The sequence below is a fragment of the Pezoporus occidentalis genome, unplaced genomic scaffold (assembly GCF_034315485.1).
Source record: "Pezoporus occidentalis ecotype Australia unplaced genomic scaffold, CSIRO_AGI_Poc_V1 ctg48, whole genome shotgun sequence".
Lineage (NCBI taxonomy): Eukaryota > Metazoa > Chordata > Aves > Psittaciformes > Psittacidae > Pezoporus > Pezoporus occidentalis.
In genome coordinates this window covers 5,759,733-5,783,225 of record NW_026915813.1, presented here as the reverse complement: position 1 = coordinate 5,783,225, position 23,493 = coordinate 5,759,733, and the positions used below count along the sequence as shown (strand labels likewise).

Sequence of the window (23,493 nt, the reverse complement as noted above, 5' to 3'; positions counted from 1 at the left end):
AATTTCAACTTCTGAATGAATATTGGATACATTGTATATATATAAGTCACTGAACTGAGGAGAAAAGCTGGGTATATTCCGTTTATTTGTAAAAGTATTGCAAATGGTGAGCATTTTTTTTTTTATTGTAGTTTTTTTTCCCTGAAACCAATATAGGACTCTATTCTTAGCTAATAATTCTCCATATTAGAATAAAGATGGAGTTGTACATACTTACTAGGCATGAAAAGATTGTTTAAAGGTTCTCAAATAACATGGTGAAAAGGAAAAAAGGTAAGTGAATGTAATTCAATTTTAATATTTACCCATTATAATCTCAGACAAAGGAGTTTGTCTCTCTGGCAAAAAGGGGAACCTTGTAGTTTGGTTATTTCTTGCTAAATGCTAACTCTGAAAGACAAACCATGGCAATAAAATTGTAGGCTCTCCCAGGTGAATGTAATTTTCTTTTAAATTTGTAGGAGTGATCTAATCTCAGTAAGACTCCTAATACTCTCTTCAGGGTAGCAGTAATAGTTAATGGCACAAATTAACAGGCATGTGTATTGTGAGGGAATGTTTGTTATCTTTCAGACCATTGAAAGTGGAATTGGAAAAACATTGATATCACAATTTTGAATAATTCCAGAATGATTATTCCAGACTGATCAATGTTTTAAAATGAGTTGTTACTGTGTATTCATGTACAGACTTGCAAAATTGAGCAATGTATAAAGCTAATGAAAATGTATATAATATATATATAATATATACATTTGTAAGTATGTATAAAATTATGTAGCACCATTTTTGGCTCCAGAAAGTTGAACTGTCACTCCTGTATTTCTGTGTTAGGAAAAACAAAGCAAAGCAAAACAAAACAAACAAACAAAAACCCACATACCTTCTGAAGTTTTTAATACTTTGAAATTTTAAGATTAATACTTCAAGGACACAGTTGTGACTTAAGACCTTGCTGGTTTCACTGCGTACATACAAGCTTTTAAACATTGCCAGATGTTAAAATAAAATTGCATAGATCTTGCAAAAAACAATAGTTTACAGTTTGGAGAGAATTCATAAATGCTTCTTCAGAGCCCTTGAAACAGTTATTAGTGCCTATTAAAGCAAATATTATCCGTAACAGAATTTTTAAAGACATGTAACACAAAGATAACAAATAGCAAAGTCCAGATTATTAATTCAGTTCTCCTTAGAGTGAATGTGCTTGTGAGGAGAAGCATATTTTGTGGGAATTAGATTTCCTTGGGGTTTGCCATGCAAAGTATTAAATATGCTCCACAATTAACCCCTTCAAGAAATGGATCAGGAAAATGTGAGCAAATCACTTTATGGAGTTTCTGCTTTATGCTTCCCTGGCTATATAAATATCACACAACATAGTATGTTTCTCCTTTTCTCTTGAAGCTCTGTGTCCTTCCTGTCAGAATGGATTTTTTTGTGGTTTCCTGCAATTGACACCACTGTCATCCTGGCGTTGCTGTTTCTGGGAGGGACATGGTATTGGAAGATGAAGCATTAACTCATGTCAGATTACTGCCTGAAAACTCTACAATTGCAGAAGAGTATGCTGAACTCCCGTTTTTTTGCTCTTTACTTCTCTTTCTTTTCCTACTGGCCAGCACCAAGCAGTTTGCATAAGCTTCCTAAGAATCACAAAATCGTAGAACTGTTTAGGTTGGAAAAGACCCTTAAATGTATCGAGTATAACCTTTAATCCAGCACTGTCAAGTCCACCACTAAACCATGTTCCTGTGTGCCCCATTTACACATCTTTTAAATACCTTCAGGGATGGTGGCTTAAGCACTTCCCTGGGCAGCCTGTTCAATGCTTGACGATCCTTTCAGTGAAGAAATTTGTCCGAATACCTCATCTAAACTTCCCCTGGCACAACTTGAGGCTGTTGCCTCTCATCCTGTCTCTGTATCAGGGAGTTACCTTCCACAGACTCTGGGAACCTCTTAGTCTGTATAGAGATAGAGACTGTGCACAGTTTTAAACTAGCTCTAATTAAGAGCTTTGAACAGACCTGTTTTATTAACCATTTATTTTTTTATTTATCATAGCGAATATGTGTTTTCTTTTCATATAGAAAGCATGAGGAACCATCGAGCTGACTGGAACCTTTCCAGGGATGTCGCTCTGGACTTGGCATAATGATAGGACAAGGGGTAATGGGTGCAAACTGGAACACAAGAGGTTCCACTTAAACTTGAGAAGGAACTTCTTCTCAGTGAGGGTGACGGAACACTGGAACAGGCTGCCCAGGGAGGTTGTGGAGTCTCCTTCCCTGGAGACATTCAAAGCCCGCCTGGACACATTCCTGTGTAACGTTATCTAGGTGTTCCTGCTCTGGCAGGGGGATTGGACTAGATGATCTTTTGAGGTCCCTTCCAATCTCCAGCATACTGTGATACTGTGATACTGTGATAATGAAATTTTATTTTATTGTTGAGATCATTAAGCCTGTTAACCAATGATCACCTTATTCTTCAATCCATTTAAACTGTTGGAAAAAAGAACCCTAGCATCTTCTTGGATCTGGCTGAAGAATAAAAGGAATAGATGATTAACTGCTCTTTAGTCATCTAGTTATATCAGAATTATTTCTCTAACGCTCTTTTTTTTCCCTAGTAGAACTGAAGTTACTGCTTCAATATTATGTAAAAATGATCCATTGCAATAAAATATAGAATTGATATGCCCTAAACATGAAAGTAAACTATGAAATTCTGACATCTCCATTTCGAAATCTGATAATCCAGTTCTGTTTGCCTGGATCTTCCTTCATTGTGAGACAAAAGTCAGTGTCCCATTAAAAAAAAATATTAAAAATTGCTAATTTATTGAAAATCTGTTGCTTAAAAATCAAGTTCTATCAGTGAAAGGTTTGGAATATAATACATGTGGAGGATCACCATTTTTGGGAAACTCAAACAGATCCTTAATGAAAACAATATGCACTTCTATTTAGCATTGGTACTCTCAGTATCTTTAATTTCTACTGTGTCTGCGAACTGTTGCTTTTTTTTTATTTCAAACCATTCTATCAATCAAAAACTAATAAGCCAAAGAAGTGTATTAGATTAAGTGGAAGGACTTATATTCATGACATAGTTAGAAAGTGGAATCAATCTTTAATATCTTGCCACTTTCCATCTGGGCATTATTCCAGCAATTTAAATGGCTAAATGTATTAAGAGTACTCCCGATTAAATGGTAGCTCTGAATGTCTTTTTATAAATGGTATGGCCCATAAAGAACTGAATTTGTTGTGGTTGTTAACGATATCTACATTTTGTTTACCAAAGTGTACTCTATACTAGTGCAGTATAACACAATGGTGCTTGTGAGCACCTGTCCCTGGAAAAAGTCCTCCAAGTAGAAAGAGCTTGCAGTTAGAAGTTTTAAAGTATGCAAAGCCAGCTTTTTTTCTTTTTTATTTTCTTTTTCCTTTTATTTTTTGTGGGCATGATGAAGCATTACATCTGGGTAACTTTCCACAAAAGACGAAAATTGAAGGGAAAACCCACATAGTTTATAAGTGGAAATTTAGGGCAGAAGAAGGGAGGGAAAAACAGTAAGGAACAAATAAACCAGAATGACTAGAACAACAGAATTACATGTTGCTCTATTTGCTTCTTTCTCCTCATTTAATTTATTGCTGCTGCCACCTTACTTGAATGCTTGTTTCCGTGGGAGTCTGCAGTGTGGTCCTGACAGTTCTTCTGCCAGGCGACAGTTTTGACAGGATAGATTTGCCCTCCTTTCAGCTCAAAAAGGGTAAGTGGGAGAACTTGGTGTTCTTCATTGCTGCAGTAATGCCATCTTACTGGGACCTCCCTGCTGTTCCTTCGAGTAGCATTGTCTTCTTGGCAAGGAGATGTGTTCTCAGTTGTTTTAATTTTCTTATTCATCATTTCTATGTGCAAGAGACTAAGAAAAAGCTCATAAGGTCCTTCATTGAGCCATATAAATGTTTAGTGGGTATAATGACTGTGTTAGTCATATGTGACAACACTGCAAATGAATTGTGTGAATTGCCTCAACCAAATGCCAACAAACCTGTGCTGTGCAGCAAAGCAGAAGGCATAGTTGATTTCACATATGTCTCAGAAAATGGTGCTGGAAATGTTGAGCTAGCTAAGCACTTTTTGTACTCTACTCTATACCCCTCTACCTTTGAGGCCAGCATGATTTCTTTATTGTATAGCCTGCCAAAAAGAGACTTATAAGAGGCCAACCCATTGAGAAAGATTAATACTAAAAATCCTTTTCTAATAGATCATTTAATTTATGAGATCTTTGGCCCTGTAAGTGCAGAAGCAAGATGCTTGTGTGAGGTGGAGTCATAACTTCCAACAGCAGAAAAACTTATTTCTGATTAGTGTTGTCTTGAATATAACAGCAAGAGTGCCTAAGAGCAAATTAGTAAGAATCATAGTGTTTAAACCTCTGTCAATTCACATCACCCAGTTCCTCTGAATATAACTAGCATCACCTCATCTGACTTCCTTCTTATGCCTCAGATATATACATGTTTAAAGCCATGGACTAATACAGCTTTTGAGTGTAGCATCTATCAGCTGAGCTGTTATGTTTCTGTGTTTATTTTGCACAGGTTGTGTTTATCTTTGCACAATTTTGTGTTTATCTTTACTGGTTGGTGGACAGAAATTTTTCAATTTAAGGCCCTTGACAAGAGCTGCCTTCCTCCCAAGCTGTAGTTACTGCTGTAACTAAGTCTCTTAGTTCATACCACTTCTGATGCAACTGAGATGCAGAATGAACAATGAGAAAAATCAAACTCAGATGGAGGTGGAAACATCACACTATGTCCCTACAACAATTTAAAATTGATCCTTGTGTTCCTGAATCTCAGTATTCTCTGCTGTGAGAAAATGTCTGTAAATCCAGAAATTATTTCATCTCCCTCAAGTTTTGAATTGCATGGGGACACAATGATGTATTGCAGCTACCAGTTTCCTAGCTGTTGATTTTGCCTGAAATCAAAACCTCTTACTTTTTAGTAAATAGAGTGGAAACTCTCAGGTAATGAAGAGATTTTTAGAAATGCTTGTAAGAAAGACAACAGTGCAATTTCTTAGTTGTTGACTGGACAATTGAGAAAGTAGTGAACAAAACAGGATACAGAAAAGAGTTCCATGTGGTTAATTCATAGTGGAGAACTAAATTTCTTCTGTCACAGGGTTCATATGCGAGCTTAAAGGAGTCAGTTAAGAGAGACTTTAGGGATTGACACTCTGTGTTATTTTCTGAGTGAATCCTTGGGGATTGATCTACAGAATGTTGACCACTTGCAGCTTTACTAACTTGGCTTTAAACATATATGAAAGGCTGTGTATTAAGCATTGTGAAAATGAGCTTCTATGAGTTTTCTACCAAGTGCCCAAATTAGTCAGTACCTTTGCTCTTACTCTCACTCTGCCTCTGTTCTGCATAAAGTAAATATAATGGTACTCTCTCATCTCAGTGATATTGTGAATATAAATGTAGTAATGTTTGTGAAGTACTCAGACACTGTAGTGGTGAACATCATAGAAATTAGATTTTCAGTAACTTTTGGTAAGTAAATTATGGGGGCACAAAATGTGGAGTGAATAAAGTTTTGAACTTGGTAAATAGGTAATATCCATTAATTCAATTATCAAAAGAAATTCCTGTTCAAACTGCAGCACATGATCATGTCATTAAAAAGGGTGCACTGTAAAATACATATGTAGAAAGGGGCTGAACTAATGCTGTTAGTGTTTATGATCACAGTACAGTTCTTTTGATGTATACATTGTATGTTATTAATATATATAGCAAAATTTCTGAGTGCAAAGGATTTACAACATAAAACTCACATCTTGGCTTGTAGTTCTGCATAAAAGTAGAGATAATGTGATTGATCAAAGGCTCGGGCCGTAAGATGCTGTCCTGGGTTCAGCAGTAGCAGCCATTTTTCTCCTCCTTAGTAGCTGGTGTGTGGAATGTGTGGTGCGTACAGAAGGAAGTACATCTTTCAGTTAATTGTGTGTTAATTCTTGGCTTGTTGAAATGGCTAAGAATCTTGCCGTAAGTTTCATTATAGCAGGAATTTTGTTTGATTTGCTTTATAAAAATAACTCTACACTGAATAAGAAAAATTTTTATGTAGGGAAAAAAAATCACCCATCTTTTGGCTTTCTAAACTTACATTTTAATATATGCCATATTCGTTTAGAAGGGGAATTTGGGGGAAAAAGAGGTACTTATTTGATTTTTGCTATAAATGGTCAGTGTCTCATTTTAAACAAGGTCCTGATACATAACTTATTTAACTGATGTCCCCACTTTAATTGTTTTTTTACTTCATTGTATGTGAAGCAAATTATGAAATCTCCAAATCGTAGTAAAAATCCAGGAAGTTCTTGAATTTTCATTACCAAAATCAAATCACAGAAATGAGAAAAAATATAATACCAATTTATTTTTATAATTCAGTTAAGCTACAATTGATTCTATACTAAAAACTAATCAGTATGCTATAATTGAAGAGGTATTTTTGGACTGATGTACCAGCTGGTATCGCAGATGGTACAGATGGCATAAGGCTCTTTAATGGGATAAAGATAATGTGTTGGCACAGAGTGGAGTGTATGAACATGTGATTTTTCTTTTCCATTATAAACTGTTTATCAGTTTATAATTACACAATTGATACATTTGTATTCCACAAATCTGAGTAAATACTAAGATCAATACTTTGCAGTCAGTGACATTATTATAACCGTCATTTGTTCTTGAAAATCTCATCTGCCATAGTAGGCAACAACATATTAAATGCATCAATTTAAAAGAAAGGATTGCAGGACTAGTTTGATATTATCTAAATGGTCTTCCTTGTATTTTTAAGGAGGATTAATAGAGAAATTTATGGGAACAGCTGAATCCCTCAGAAAGGTTTTATTGTTATGAGCTTTCTGATTTTTTTTTTTAGGAGCAAGATCCTTCTGACTATACTGTTTGTATAGGGACTGAAGTGATTTGACATAGGACAAAATTATACTGGCACTTGTTTCAGAAATAAGCCTCTGTTGAAGTTTAATGTTCTTGCCTTTTTGTAAATCTAAATCTGATTCCCAGATTTTGTTTTTGTATTATTAAAAATAGGGATATGTTTAATATACTAGGAAATAAGTCAACACTGTTATTTGCAAAACCGGGGAAGGAGGAAATGGGGGTAAGAGTAAAGATATTATGAGATTATGTTGTCATTTGTCTTTTCACTTTCACCGGGATGCTGTAGATTCCAAGTTGGTAAAATTTTTCCATTTCATTCATAGGAAGTGGAAGATTAACCTGAACCTTTTATTAGTTTTCTTCTCTGATTTCTTTTTTTTTTTTTTTAATTCTTTGCTGGGGAACTACAGGTTATGATCTCCTCTTTGAAAAGAGTTCTGAAGAGCCTTCCTTCAGTATCATAAAGCATTTTTGATCAGACCTTTGAGATGCCAGCTGCTTTATTTTCCAGTCTTGTAATTTTAAAATAATAATAATTATCATCATGATCTTTAGCTTCTTAATTATCTCAGTATAAATTTTTGTAAACATTCTGTTTTGTAAAGCTGATGTTATATAAATAATTTCAACTTCTATGAACCTCCTTCACAATTAAGAGAGGTGCTACAATTCACTGAGAGGTTGATTTTTAATCAGGAATGAAAATCTGGGATTGCAGGTTGTATTTTTCAGATACACACATCTTGCTGCTTCTTCACACAATGTCTACAGTGACTATAAAATCCGTCCTACAGTTGTCCTTTCTATGGGTGTCAGATTTTGATTGTGTAATACACAGTTTACTTTACACCTGGATTGGAGATTCTGAAGATGTGGAAACTGCAGGTAAAATTGATGCAAGACTTTGTCGTCTGTGCCACTGGTCCACACGTTAGAATTGCATGTAGTTGCTGAAGGAGCCATATTCAGCATAAAATCTCAAACTGAGTTAACTTTTTCTTTACAGTAACCAGCAGAGTACTATAGTCATGTTTATAACTGCAAGATATATATGAGATTGTTTTGAGCAATTTCCACACTGTCCTGGGTTCAGCAGTAGCAGTCATTTTTCTCCTTAGTTGCTGGCGCAGTGCTGTGGTTTTGACTTTTGGCCTGGGAGCAGTGCTGATAACACCAATGTTTTTAGTTGCTGCTCTGTTATGTTTTGTCTGACCAAGGACTTTGTGAGTCTCATGCTCTGCCAGGGAGGAGGGAAAGCTGGGAGGAAGCAGAGACAGGACACCTGACCCAAACTAACCAAGGAGGTATTCCATACCACAGCACGTCATGCCCAGTATATAAACTAGGGACAGTTACCTGGAAAGGTTAGATCACTGCTTGGGTCAGGTTGGGTATTGGTAGGCGGGTGGTGAGTGGTTGTATTCTCTTCCCTTGTTATTTCCCTTATCAGCATTATTATTGGTGGTAGCAGTAGTGGTTTGTGTTATACCTTAGTTACTGGACTGTTCTTATCTCAGCTCCTGGGAGTTACATTCTTTTGATTCTCCTCCCCATCCCTCCGGGAGCGGGGTGGGGTGGGGGAGAAAGGGTGGGGGACTGAGTGAGTGGCTATGTGGTTCTGAGTTACTGACTGGACTTAAACCACGACACACACTAAATTCCAAACTTAGTTTTTTGCATTCTACTTACTCATCATTTTTAGTTTGATCTTCCTCAACTTGAACTGACCTAGAAAAAAAATGGAAAACTTTCAAAATTTTAATGTAATAGGGACTATATCCGTGTGTTTCAGTAGCTCATATAATAATTTGAAATTAACTGCAGAATGTAACATCTGTTTTCAGAGCAGAAGGTCTGATTGTTAGCTGCCTTTCACTGCATTAGGCTCTTGGAGAGGTGTACAGGAAATGATTTATTCTTTTTGCTCATTGTCAATTATAGACATATTCTTAACCTTTCCTGGGGGGAATGTAGATACCATTATTCTTGCTGCTCATTGCTGCACAGCAGAGCCTGGCTTAGTTTTTTGTTGCCTTTCACTTCTCGTAGTAAGATGCACTTCTACAAATTGAGTAAAACCCCTTCCAAATGAGAAATAATACTTAAACACGTATTTATTTTATGCTAGAAATAAATTACTAAGCATAAGGCTGTGGGGAAATGGACCTTCTGTGTTTCATAGACATTAAATCTGTGAGCTTTTCTAACTAACCTAGCAATACTCTATGGGATTCTCTGGGTGATTTTTAAATAATTTTTTTGTTATCTTAATTTCGTCCTCACTGTTCTCAAGTTCCAGGTGAGAAGTTAGCTACCTTTATTTTTCATTTATTTAATAAGTGCTTTCATTGTTAGCCTTTTTAACAAGTAAAAAAATTGTAATCAAAATACTGTGTGAATTCATAAGTTTCTTTATTTATAATTATTCCATATAAGGTAGACTTTGCTAGAGGAGAAAAATGTCCCCCTACGTGGATAAGATAATAAGAAATTTGCTCAGGTAATATTTTAGGATCATTATCGTGTATTATTTTCATAATGAAGTGTCAAAAGCATGTGATAAAGTAGTCATATTTTAATTAATTACCTGAGTTAAAGGCATCATATAATTATACTTTGGAAAGGTTCAATGATTCCACTTCAATATTTTTCTGTCATATAATAAAAAATATTCTTTCAAATACGCCATACCTTCTGCTGTGAGGACTTCTTTACACTGCAGTAGATGTTTTTAAACTATGAAAATATTTTGAAAAGTGATGATGTAGGTTTCTGAAGCTGTAATAAGTGATTTTTTTTTATGTACAAGTATATGTTCTGATATATGTAAGGTAAAATATTAACTGAATATGTTACCTTGAGACATGTAATCTAAAGAGAGATTTTTTTTGTTTCAATTGATCAGCTTAGGAGCAACAATTTTTTAGATAATGTGGGTCAAACCACAGATATATGTATATTAGTTATTTATCTTCTTGATCATCACCATACAGACATAAAAGGAATCCAGCTGTTTTTCTAGGCAGCGATATACTATGCAGAGATACCACAGCTGAGCTAGTTCTGCAGTGGGAAATAATATGTAAGTCCTATTGCAGGACCTTCACTAGGCTAATTAGCTGACTAAGCAATGCTAACTATAGCAGGTATTATGCCACATAAGCAGAGCTGTGCTACTACTCAGACATAGCTACTGCCTGTTCACGATGCTATTTTTGGCAATTATGAGCTCCTAACAACTTATGCAGAGCTAGCTGCATGCGTCTAGCTCCCCTGTAGAGTAGGGAGGAAAGAAGGCGGCTTCCAACAGAAAAACTTAAAAGAGGGATAAATGGCACCGAGTTTCTTTCACTTATGGGCTGAGTCTCCTGGAGACACAGAGTCTCAGGCCCATCACTGCTGATGCTGCCAGGCTGCCACTTACTCAGTGAGTGTGAGCAAGCCATTTTCTTTCCTGTCATCTCTAAAACTGGGTAGCTTCTTGCAGCTTTGGAAGGACGATGCCACAACTGTCCAAGGATATCTCCATTTCTTCATATAATTAGCATTACTGACACATCAGTAGAAACTTTGCTAGTGCCTTTTAGTAGAGATCTGCAATCAGCCAGCTATTAGTTTTGATGGTTATTCCAAAAGTAATGGAAAACTACAATTTGAGACTGAGAGAACTGCTTAATGCACCCCAAAGATAACATTATTTGGCTTTTTTTTCTGTTTTGAACTAGCTAGGAAAATGTATGTTTGGTACAAGATGTGAGTTAAAAAGTAAATAGAGTAACTTGGGTTTGTGTCTTTGAATTGAGAATGGCTGATGTCAACATAGCTACAAAATCTTTCAGTTGAATCAAATAATATTTTTTTGTTGGAAAAAGTACTGGATAAAAATTTTGTCCAGCTATGAGTCAGTTTCTCTAATAAAGAAAAATGTTCTCAGAAGTTGTTTTGGATCAGTTGTAATGAGTAGGTGGTTGCAGTGCCAAAACTGTAGCTGTTCAGGGTAAGCCATTCTCAGAAAATAATACTACAGGTATTTCTCTATTTTTCTGAAGTATATCATGATATGCTTCCCCTAATTAATTAGACACATGTTGCTTTTTCCATACTTTTTTTTTTCTTACTGAGCTGTAGTTCATGTATCATCTTCAGAAAAGCCCTGGAAAGATTCTAGCTGGTCAAAGACTTTGGGAAAAAATTAATGGATGGAAATTATGGTTAATAACTTACTCTGCTTTTCTTTTTACAGCAGCAGCACTGCAGCACGTATATTCAAAGTGCTTAAATCAGCAAGGACCAGTATATATAATATATAAAATTATTTGGCTGGTAAAAAAAACAGTATACAAACTAAGAATGCAGCCAGAAAGATTCAGAAAATGCCTTTTGGCCTACAACTTTAAGTTGTGACAGGAAGTCCTGCCATCTCAAAGGCTCTCCCTGTCACTTGGGTCAGGCTCCCTGTCTACCTTAGATGATGTCAGTAAGTGGTGTCCGCTGTGGCTCTAATGTCCTGATTTCCCACAGAAAACAATCTGTTTATCTCTTATCTAGGATGATAAATAGAGGTTTTCATGGAAATCTTGCACATGCTAGTCCTGAGCAAGGACGGAATGGTTGCCTATTTGGTAAAGGAGAATTTTTTAACTCTGAAAATGTGGTAAGAATTGGCCCTTGTGAAATACTCCCTTTCAGGAATATAAACTTTTTCTCATTATTTGAAGTTAAGTCATTATGCATTTTCTGGATGAGGAATGAGTACACAGGTTTTTTTTAGGAGACAGTCTTGTTTAACCATTCTTTGTTATTGGTAATAAATTCCACCTTGCATTGTTCATGAAGTGACTGATTTAAGAATCAATCAGATGTGCCACCAGGTTGTGTCTTTTCAGAGCATTTCATGGACTAACATAATTTTACTCTGAGATATCAGATTCTTTATCATAAATGTCATGTCTATCTTGCCTCTATACAAACACCCTTAGTATGCAGAATAAACAAGAGGAATTAGAGATGTGTGCACATCTACATGGCATCACAGGAACATGGTGGAATGGCTCCTATGACTGGCAGTGTTGGAAGGGAAGGTTATAGGCTCTCTAGGAAAGACAGGTTAGGCAGACAGGGAGGGGGTGTAGCTGTTTATGTCAATTGACTGGCTGGAGAGTATGGAACTCTGACTGGAGACAGGTGATGAGCCAGCCAAGGGAGAACAGCAGTGGGGTACATCGCTGTGAGGGTCTGCTACAAGCCACCCAATCAGGAGGACTGTGTAGATGTGTAGACTGCATAGGCAGGCAGATAGGAGCAGCCTCACCTTGTTCTGATAGGGGACTTCAACCACCCTGATATCTGTTGGAGGGACGGTACAGCCTGGCACAAGCAATCTAGGAAGTTCCTCAAATGTGTGGAAGACAACTTCCTCTTGCAAGTGATAGAGAAGCTGACCAGGAGAGGTGCCATGCTTGACCTTGTGCTCACCAACAGGGAGGGGCTGGTTGGAAATGTGATGCTCCAAGGCAGCCTTGGCTGTGGTGATCATGAGGTGATGGAGTTCTTGACCCTCAGGACAGTAAGATCATGCAGCAAGCTCACTGCCCTGGACTTCAAGAGAGCAGAGTTTGGCCTCTTCAGGAACCTGTTCAGTAAGGTTCTGTGGGATAAATCCCTTGAGGGCAGGGGACCCATGAATGCTGGCTGATATTGAAGGATCACCTGCTCCAAGCTCAGAAGTATTGCATCTCAACAAGAAGGAAATGGGGCAAGAAGGCAAGGAGGCCTCCATGGATGGATAAGGAACTGCTGTGAAAACTCAGAAGGAAAAGGGAAGCTTATAAAAGGTGGAAGTAAGAACAGGTGGCCTGGGAGGAATACAAGGTCATTGTCCAGGAAGCTAGGAATCGGGTCAGGAAAGCTAAGGCTCAGATAGAACTGAGTCTGGCCAGGCATGTCAGAGATATCAGGAAGGGCTTCTATAGGTATGTTGCAGACAGAAGGCAGATTAGAGATAATGTGGGCCCTCTCTGGAAACAATTAGGAGAACTGGCTACCCTGGATTTGGGGTAGGCTGAGGTTCTCAATGACTTCTTTGCCTCAGTCTTCACTGGCAAGTGCTCTAGCCATGCTGCTGAAGTCTTTGAAGACAAATACAGGGACTGGGAGAATGAAGACCTTAGGCCCACTGTAGGAGAGGATCAGGTTCAAGATCATTTTAGGAACCTGAATGTGCAGAAGTCCATGGGACCTGATGAAATCCATCCTTGGGTCCTGAAGGAGCTGGCAAATGAAGTTGCAAAGCCACTGTCCATCATATTTGAGAAATTATGGCAGTCAGGTGAAGTTCCCGATGACTGGAAAAAGGGAAATATAACCCCCGTTTTCAAGAAGGGGAAAATGGATGACCTGGGGAATTACAGAGCAGTCAGTCTCACCTCTGTGCCTGGCAAAAACTTGGAGCAGATTCTCCTGGAAGGCATGCTAAGGCACATGAAAAACAACAAGGTGCTTGGTGGCAGCCAGCACGGTTTCACTAAGGGGAAATCCTGCCTGACCAATTTGGTGGCCTTCCATGATGGAGCTACAGAACTGGTGGATAGGGGCAGAGGAGTTGACATCATCTACCTCGACTTGTGTACAGCATTCGACACTGTCCCACACGACATCCTTATCTCTAAACTGGAGAGCCATCAATTTGATAGAGGGACCACTTGGTGGATAAAGAATTGTCTGGATGGCCACATGCAAGGATTTGTGGTCAATGACTCAATGTCCAACTGGAGGTGGGTAAGGAGTGGTGTCCCTCAGGGGTTGGTGTTGGGACCAATCCTGTTCAACATCTTTGTTGGTGACATGTGTGCACCCTCAGCAAATTTGCCAGTGACACCAAGCTGTGTGGTTCGGTTGATAAGCTGGAGGGAAGGGATGCCATCCAGAGGGACCTTGACAGACTGGAGAGGAGGGCCAGTGCAAACCTCATGAAGTTTGAGAAGACCAAGTGCAAGGTCCTGAACCTGGGTCATGGCAATTTCAAGCAGAAATACAGGTGGAGAATGGATGGCAAACAGCCCTGAGGAGAAGGGCTTGGGGGATGTTGGTTGACAAGTTCATAACCTGGCCAGTATGCACTTGCAGCCCAGAAAGCCAATTGTATGCTGGGCTGCATTAAAAGGAGCATGGCCAGCAGGTTGAGGGAGGTGATTTGCCTACTCTGCTCCACTCTTGTGAGACCCTACCTGCAGTACTGCATTCAGCTCTGGGGCCCCCAACACCAGAGAGATGTGGACCTCTTGGAGTGAATCTGGAGGAGGGCCACAAAGATGATCAGAGGACTGGAGAGGATGGAGGACTGTCCCATGAAGACAGGCTGAGAGAGTTTGTCTTTTTCGGTCTGGAAAAGAGAAGGCTCAACAGAATCCTTACAGTAGCTTCCAGTACCTAAAAAAGGGGCCTGTAACAAATCTGAAGAGGGCAAGTAGGGATAGGACAAGGGGTAGTGGCTTTAAACTAAAAGAGGGTAGATTTAGATTAAATGTAAGGACAAAGTTCTTTACTATGAGGTTGGTGTGACACTGGAATAGGTTGCCCAGGGAAGCAGTGGTTATCCCATCCCTGGCAGTATTCAAGGCCAGGTTGCATGAGGCTTTGAGAAACCTGTCTACTGGAAGGTGTCCCTGCCCATGGCAGGGGGGTTGGAACTAGTTGATCTTCAAGACCCCTTCCAACCCTGACTATTCTATGATTCTGTGCAGGGATGACTGCTTTTAGTTGGTTTCTTCTTTTGTACCCTTTTGCAGTCACATTGGCATGAAAACAATTGAGGTTCTGTTGGTCATAATAAAGTGAAAAGAGTATTTTTTTCTTTGAGTCTTTGTTTGGGCTGTGTTAAAACTTGAGTGGTTTGAACTTGGCTTGTTTAGCAATAGAAAATCAAGGGAAATACTTAAATATTCAAGTGTATCTTTTATTTCATAGCCTTGTTTTTTTTATGTGACTTACTATGTAAAAATGATCCAAGGAAAATCTCTGTGAGAGAGCTTTTCTACTTTAGAACTGAAATTATGTAATGCCTACAAAAATGTTGTCTTTAGGTTAATACAGTGGGACAGATCAAGCAACATTCAAAGGCTTAGTATTTTGTTTATCAACAATAGATACCAAACATTCCATTCCTCAGAATCAGAAGCTTTATTTTAATTCCTTTTATCTAGCTGGAGAAAGGTTAAAGGGAAAGATTAAGGTGTTAAGATTTGTAAGAATTATGAGATTCTCTACAGCAGTTCCACAGAATTTCCAAGGAATTTATTTTTGGCTCAGCGGCATGATAGCACAAACCAACTTTTGTGCTGCTTTCAGCTGAGCTATTTATACTTTGTAGTTTGCTGAAGACAGTGCCTGAGGTTGTTATTATTATTTTATTTTGCGCTTCAAATGTTTTAAAATTCACACAAAGTGACAGTACTGTGAGTTTAACTCAGTGGAAGAAAATCCGTATCATACCAACCCAGAAAAGCAGGTTGTCCTGGGTTCAGCAGTAGCAGTCAATTTTTTCTCCTTCTTGGTAGCTGGTACAAAGTTGTGTTTTGACTTTCAGCCTGGGAACAGTGGTGATAATACCGATGTTTTTAGTTGTTGCTAAGTAATGTTTACCCTAACCAAGGACTTTGTGAGGCTCATGCTCTACCAGGGAGGAGGGGAAGCCGGGAGGAAGCAGAGACAGGACACCTGACCCAAGCTAGCCAAAGAGATATTCCATACCACAGCACGTCATGCCCAGGGGGTGACTTGGAGTTACCTGGAAGGACATGAGGTCTTCTGGGTCAGACTCATTTTTCAGCAGGTGGTATCATATTCTCTTCCCTTGTTATTTTCTCTTATCATTGCTTTCGTTGGTGGTAGCAGTGGTGATTTGTGTTGTACATTGGTTGCTGGACCGTTCTTGTCTCAACCCATGGGGGTTGCGTTCTTTCGATTCTATAAACAATGTATTCACCACCTCGTCTACCATCTGATCAGGAGTCATCATCACATGATGAAGAAAAAGAAGAACAGGTGACTTCCCGACCTCAGACCTCAAACGAGCTACGGAATATGAGAAAAGATTTTACCCGTCAACCAGGAGAGCACATCATCACCTGGTTGCTCCAATGCTGGGACAATGGGGCCGATGGTCATGAACTAGAAGGTACAGAAGCCAAGCAGCTGGGATCACTTGCTAGAAATTGACAAAGCAATTGCAAGAGAGAAAAAGTCCCTCAGTCTTTGGAGGCGTCTCTTGGCAGCTGTGAAGAAAAGGATGGTGTTATGAGTCTTTCAGCCAAGTGGACTACTATAGACAAAGGCATCCAGTCTCTGAGGGAATCGGCCATCGTAAAGATGATCTATCACATCAAGCCGGATTATGGGGATATACCCATAGACCCAGAAGAAGTCGAATGTACACGACTCGTATGGTAAAAACTTAACACGGAATGCGCTGTCATCGTATACCCATTCATTGGCAACAGTAACCTGGAATGACATAGTACCACTAACAGTGGATGAAATGGTTCATAAACTCCGAGAGTTCGAAGACAATCTCACCCCTTCCATCATCTCAGCTGTGGAAAAACTGTCCCAGGACCTCGAACAATTGAGGGACGATCTATCTAATCTATGCAGCTCCTCACGTGTACCAACACATGTCTTGGCTATTAACAAAAGGTGTCCTATTGTTTGAGAGAGGAGATACAGGAGGTATATGCCATGGGGTACCCTATGGTTTTACCTGCTGGATCACAGAGAAGACATGACAAAGTGGGATGGAAAACCTACTTCAGCTTTGGAGGAACGGGTGAGTGAATTGAAGAGGAGAGCAGAGGCCAAGACTGATCGCCCCATGAGAGCTACAGCTTCAGTCTCTGGTGAGCAGTTTCCCAGATGGAGTGGAAGAGCTGATTTTACTCCAGCTCGTGTGATAATGAAGAATAATCCCTTTCAACACAACTTAAGTGTCCAATGTTGTGACAACTATTAGAGAGGCCCTACCTCCAGCCAGGTGGAGGTAGGGGACAATCGGATTTACTGGACTGTGTGGATCAGATGGCCTGGCACATCAGTCCCACAGAAGTATAAGGCTCTAGTAGATACCGGTGCACAGTGTACCCTGATGCCATCAAGCTGTCAAAGGGTGGAACCCATCTATATTTCTGGAGTGACAGGAGGATCCCAAGAGTTGACTGCACTGGAGGCTGAAATCAGCCTGACTGGGAGGGAATGGCAAAAGCACCCCATTGTGACTGGTCCAGAGGCTCCATGCATCCTTGGCATAGACTGCCTCAAGAGAGGGTACTTCAAAGACCCAAAAGGGTACCGGTGGGCTTTTGGTATTGCTGCTTTGGAAACTGAGGAAATTGAGCAGCTGTCCACCTTGCCTGGTCTTTCAGAAGATCCTTCTGTTGTGGGGTTGCTGAATGTTGAAGAACAACAAGTGCCAATTGTGACCATAACAGTACACCGGCGGCAATATCACACCAACCGAGTCTCCCCTAATATTTCTTGTAGCCTAAAGGAATGAGACCTGTTCCCTATTTCTCTTTTGGAAATGAAGTGAGGGAGCATGACAGGTGGTGAAAAGAATGATAGCAACATAAACTTCCTCCCTGAAACAGAATCCTATAAAAATGCAAAAGTATGCCAGTGAAGACAGCTCTGTCCAGGGCTTGGCTGAAAAGCCTGATGTGGTCTAGTAGCTGTTCTGTAACTGAGGACTATTACTATGAGATACTAGAGCAGACCAGGTGCTCAGTGGTGCAGACCTATGTTGCATGTTTCTAATCACTCTTTCTTTAGAAAGTTTAACTTTGCTGCCAGTGAGAATTGTTCCATTGAACTTCAATACAAGGCCAAAAAGAAAATATATGTACTGAAAAGAGGGGTAATGGGTTTAAACTTAAACAGGGGAAGTTCAGGTTAGGTATAAGGAAGAAGTTCTTTGCTGTGAGGGTGTTGAAGCACTGAAATGGGTTGCCCAGAGAAGTGGTAAATTCTCCATCCCTGGCAGTGGTCAAGGCCTTGGTGCCTGTCCATGGCAGGGTGGTTGGAACTAGATGATCTTAAGGTCTTTTCCAACCCTAACATTCTATGATTCTATAAAAGAAACAGACTAAGCACTGGAAAAATGCAGATTTTTGTGCAATATTTTTTTCTTTCTTTTTTCTTTAATACAAGCCTGACTTGTGGGCTGGATTTTCTTTTTGTTGTATTTTTTTATTTTGTTTTTATACAAGCCATAATCAATCCATGAAATTCTTTGCTGCAGGACAGAATTGGGGCCAAGGTCTTCGTCTGCTGCTGGCTTACAGTCCATGTTTATTCCGTTTATGAAGCTGGATGGAAAGACTGAGAGGTTGTACGTGTTGTGGCACATCAGAACTATACAATTCATGCCCTGTAGCTTGGGTCATGGAAGAGGCAGTAGCTTGGACCCTGGGGTAAGGTGGAACAGACAGCGAAGTGTTAAGAACTGTTAGATCATTTTTACTTGAGAAAGAGTAGGCTTTTAGGAGATGAGGTTATTTAATCAAGGATTCAAGTTTGTTTCCACTTTTTTCATGAATTTATAATTTTCTTATGTGCTCCTTAGGGTGACAGACTGACGCAGACTTAAGAACAGAATGGGATCGTGCACAGTCTAGTGAGAAAGCCTGTCCCTTCTGGGGTATGGTCCATGTATTTTACTGTTGTGTAACTCTCATTTCCTATTGATTTGTTATGTCAAATCGCTTGTGGTTTAAGTTTCTGTGCTTCAGTCTGAAACCTATTTAAGCCATGCTGTTAGCCAATATACCTGTTTCAGCCTTCTTTCCCATTTCCTTGTCGTAATTTATACTTAGCCAGTTCATTCCAAACTGTTTATGTGCACTGAGCTATAAACGACAAGGCAGCAATTTGGTGTGAATTAGAGACAAGTTTTCTAGAAAAGATAATATGTTTAACAAATTACTTAGATGCAGACATTCAAGCTAATGTAATGCAAAGGAAATACAAACTCACTTGGTGTTTTTTTCTTTGTTTTCCCTACTGTATATCTTCTGTAATTTGTTTTGTCTTTACCCTGTCCATGCAACTCCCCTGCCCCCCCAAGAAATTTCTGTAAGAAGTGGTACCAAATAGTCTAGGAACTACACTTTCACCATCATAGGGCTTTGAGTATCCTCACTGGTGTAGTAAAGTATGATGACGCTGGAGGCAGAAATGCTGTTTTATATTTTTTATGATTTTGTCATATTAGTAATTTTCCTTTATATAGTATTCTATTGGAAATGTATTTTAAATGAACTGGTTTCAGCTATTCAGATATAAGCTGTTAAGAAATAATTTAACTTGTTTCTACTCATAAAAAAGCATAATCATATGTCAGAGGCATCATCTATTATGGACACAGTTGTAAGCAATATGAAAGTAGAGAAACCATGTGGGGTTTTTTTCATATTTTCAGGTTTTTATGATTTTAGTAGCTGGACTACATCCACATGCAGCTCCTAATGCAGTTCATAAAACACCTAGAACTGAGCAAGTATGGCGTAGAGTCGTGCAGGTACTAAAGGAAATGATCCAATTTATGGGTTACAGGTAGCACACTTGGAGATGGTGCTTCAGACTCACCATGCAGGAAGTGTAGGAGTTGGGGACAAACACCACTTTCAAGGTATCAGGCAGAAACATTAACAGCAAAAGCAGCTTCACACAGACACAAAATGTTTACTGTGACCAAGAGGTCAGAGGTGATTTTTAAAACTGGTTAAAAAAGTTCTGCAAGTAGATCTCTCTGCAGTAAGAGTTCAGGAGCACATCCCATGAGCACATCAACCAAGCCATGTTTTACAGCTGCATCCAGGGAGGATAATGGGGTGCAGGTGTGCCGAGTGTACCTGCTGGGAACAAGCCTTTCTTTCTCTCAAGTGACTGCACCTGAACTTTGCTGACCTACTTGTGGATAACGGGATTCACTATTAGGTTTAGGGGCTGAATCTTAGGTGAAAGTTGTGACTTGAGGGTTTATTTTGATAAAAAGTGCAGTGATATTGGTATTATTTAAAAGCACTGAATTTCAGCTGCTCTAGGATTTTAGAGAGTTTGAGGCAAATAGAAACTGGTAGCCTCCTCTTTGATGGCTTTCATAGACTTATGTAAGCAGCCTTACAAATAGTGCTGTGGAAAAAGGCTTTAGAGATACAGCTATTCATGATTTTTTAGAAACACCTGCTACCACAAGACTACAGGGCATACAAAGGCTTTGTAACTCAGAACTAAGGTGAAAGGCTGTTTGGAGTGAATTAATCTGGGATGAGTTTTTTCCAAGGCATCTGTGAGTGTTTTAATGGAGAAGAACAGGGGGAAAGGCTGCAACTGAAGCAGGTAAGTCTTTGCTACAGCAATTTATAGTTTTTATAGTTGAAATTATTAATTGTTCATATTTTTAGTGCACGGAGAGCACGAAAACCTGGTTACATTTTATGTGAAACTGTGTTGTCCGGTTGCAGTACACACTTTTAAGAAAGTAGAAGCCGGTATGTGTCGAGCTATCACCACCTAGTGGTAAAATAGGAATGATAAAAATAACGAAACCTCGGAGATTCTTTCAAGCATGTTTGATTTTTTGGTTTTGGTTTGTTGTTTGTTTGGTTTTTTTTTTTTGGTTAGCTGTTGTGCTTTTTTAGGATGTTGTGGAATACACAGGGGCGATAGGACTGATGAACTTACTTAGGAATTAAAATTAATAAATGCAGGAGTAATCCCTTTTTTTGTCTTTTAACAGTTCTTTCTCTATTGTAAGGTAACTTGTTAAGGAGCAGTTACTTATTTAAGATTTTCTTTCCTTAAAATATTACTTGTAGATGCAAATAGCTACGGCACCAGTTTTATGTTCTTGTGTGTGTTGACTGGTTGTAAATGAACTTTGATCTTTAAAAGAAAGGGAGGTTTCTATTATATAATGAAAAGTTTTAACAGCTAAACTACAGCTTGCACCTAACTACATTTTATACGTACTCTGTACTCTTGTTTGAATGCACTCTGTACTGACTTGTTTGTATATATTGTTGCTTGATATTTATTTAATATCTATTTTTAATAACACTTTCACTTTTTAAATAAAACCAGCTTTCAGTAGTGTGGACAGTAAGCAGTGTATGCACTAGCTCATCAGTGGAAGTAGGCTGGTGGCGGAGTCCTGGAATTTTGATACCTTCTTAAATATGAGTTTTGCCTGCCTCCATTTCTCTATCTTCTTGAGCAATCGCTGATTCTTGCCCCTGCCCCAATGATCCTGGAATGGGGACTGGCTCACACCTCAAATAAGCCATCTATTGGGGGCTTGGCTTTTCTCAGTTCTCTAATGAGAATATTTATGTTCATTAATACTGTCTATAACTGTCATTTTCATTATTTCTTGCTTGAGGTAACTGTAAGAGGAGAAAAGAAAAAGAAGTCTGTCTAAAAGAGTGAGCTTGTCTAGCCTAGGGAAGCTGAGCTGTGGGGCAAAGATAATGTGATGCTGCCCTCAATGCCTTGAAAAGGTAACATGGAAAAAGCTATTGAGCTGATGAGCAGAGTTACCATGTAAATCATAGAATCATAGAATAGTTAGGGTTGGAAAGGACCTTAAGGTCACCAAGTTCCAACTCTCCTGCCATGATCAGGGACACCTCACACTAAACAATGTCACCCAAGGCCTTGTCCAGCCTGGCCTTGATGGAGCATTCACAACTTCCTTGGGCATCCCATTCCAGTGCCTCACCACCATTACCATAAAGAGCTTCTTCCTTATATCCAATCTAAATTTCCCCATCTAAGTTTTAACCCATTACTCCTTGTCCTGTCACTACAGTCCCTAATGAAGAGTCCCTCCCCAGCATCCCTTTAGGCCCCCTTCAGATACTGGAAGGCCGCTATGAGGTCTCCACGCAGCCTTCTCTTCTTCAGGCTGAACAGCCCCAACTTCCTCAACCTGTCTTCATATGGGAGGTACTCCAGTCCCCTGATCATCCCCGCGGCCCTCCTCTGGACTTGTTCCAACAGTTCCATGTCCTTTTTATACTGAGGACACCAGAACTGTACACAGTGCTCCAAGTGAGGTCTGATCATTAAAGAGACAAGTGTCTGAAGTGGGCATCTAACTAGTAACAAGGAAAGAAGGATGATTTCTTCATAGGTGAATTTGGTGTGTTCATCGATGAAATGGAACATATATTTCTGTAGTTGCAGGTAGGTGCTAAAATCAGTGATGCTGGGAACTCTCTGAATGTCTTAAAGCATGGATACAATGCAGTGTTTTTTTTTGAAAATTTTTCTTCTGTACCTTTGTTGGTTGCTTTAAACTTCCTTATGTTTCTTAGAATGTAACTGCTTTACCAAAATTCTTATCCATTGCCTTTGTTTCATTTTTGTTGGGATTTGTTATGTAAATATGAAATTGCCTGATAAGAAATGTGAGGAAGAGCAGGTTTTTGTCCAAGTGCATGAACTGAGCACACAAAGATTATGTGCTGTAGTTCACAGTAAATTGCAGCTTTCTTTCTTGAGGGAGAAATAATTTCCCTCAAGAGAGGGAGTGATCAAAGTGATCTTTTTGACAATGTGAACATAAAATTGTATTCTACTTATAGAAGTAGTTTTCTTTAACCACAAATGATTCTGTGTGTTAGAAAGGTATTTTACTGCCCTTTTAAGCTGAGCACCTTTTGCCCGTGTTTTCAGGGAGGTTTCCTCTGGTAACTCACCTCTTCTGACTCTTTGCTCTTAATGTTTAAGCTTAGCACTTATGTAGCAAAATCCATGGCTGCTTTGTTGGACACCTCTTAAAGTTTCAGTGTAGAACACCTGGGGTTACATTTCTAAATAATCTTGTTTGTTTTAATGAGGAAGATAAATACCAAAACTTTTTTTTTTTTTAAACTTTAGAATTACTAGTATTCTTCAGGTGACAGTTTCATCAAATCTGGTAGTGTTTTGGAAAAGTAAAAAAAAAGGAAAAGTAAATAAAAGCTGTGCTATGTTTTGAAATTATTTCTGCTGAACAGCTTATAAGATTTTTCAACCAAAATCAAGTTGTGTACTGCTTGCTTAGGCAAAATGATACAGTGTGCTCTAGTTTTATCTCTGCCCTTCTCACTTTATTTTTTTTTCTAGTACTGATTACTAGTATTTTGTCTGAAGAGATTGTAATGTTTTAATTATGCATTGTTCTTTAATGTCTTATTATATTGAATTAATTATGATACTCTCCATCTTATAAGAGTTTTAGCTGCTGTCATATTACAAGTGGGAATTTGAGGAATTGGCAAATTGTTTCTCAGCACTCTACTATTCACATGGCCTTATGTGTTTAGCCTTGGTAGGTGTTTCTCATCATACCAGTTACATCCATTAAATTGCATTCTAGACTGAGCCAGACTGTTGCGTCAATACAAAGTCAGCAGGTAGCAGATGAAGGCAAGACAAATTGCTGTCTG

At 39.0% G+C, this 23,493-nt stretch overlaps 1 protein-coding gene across 4 annotated transcripts in view; it reads left to right on the top strand.

Moving 5' to 3' along the window:
- The window catches only part of KCNIP4 (potassium voltage-gated channel interacting protein 4), a 447,064-nt gene that overhangs the window by 54,364 nt on the left and 369,207 nt on the right, over positions 1 to 23,493 (top strand). The window lies entirely within an intron of this gene.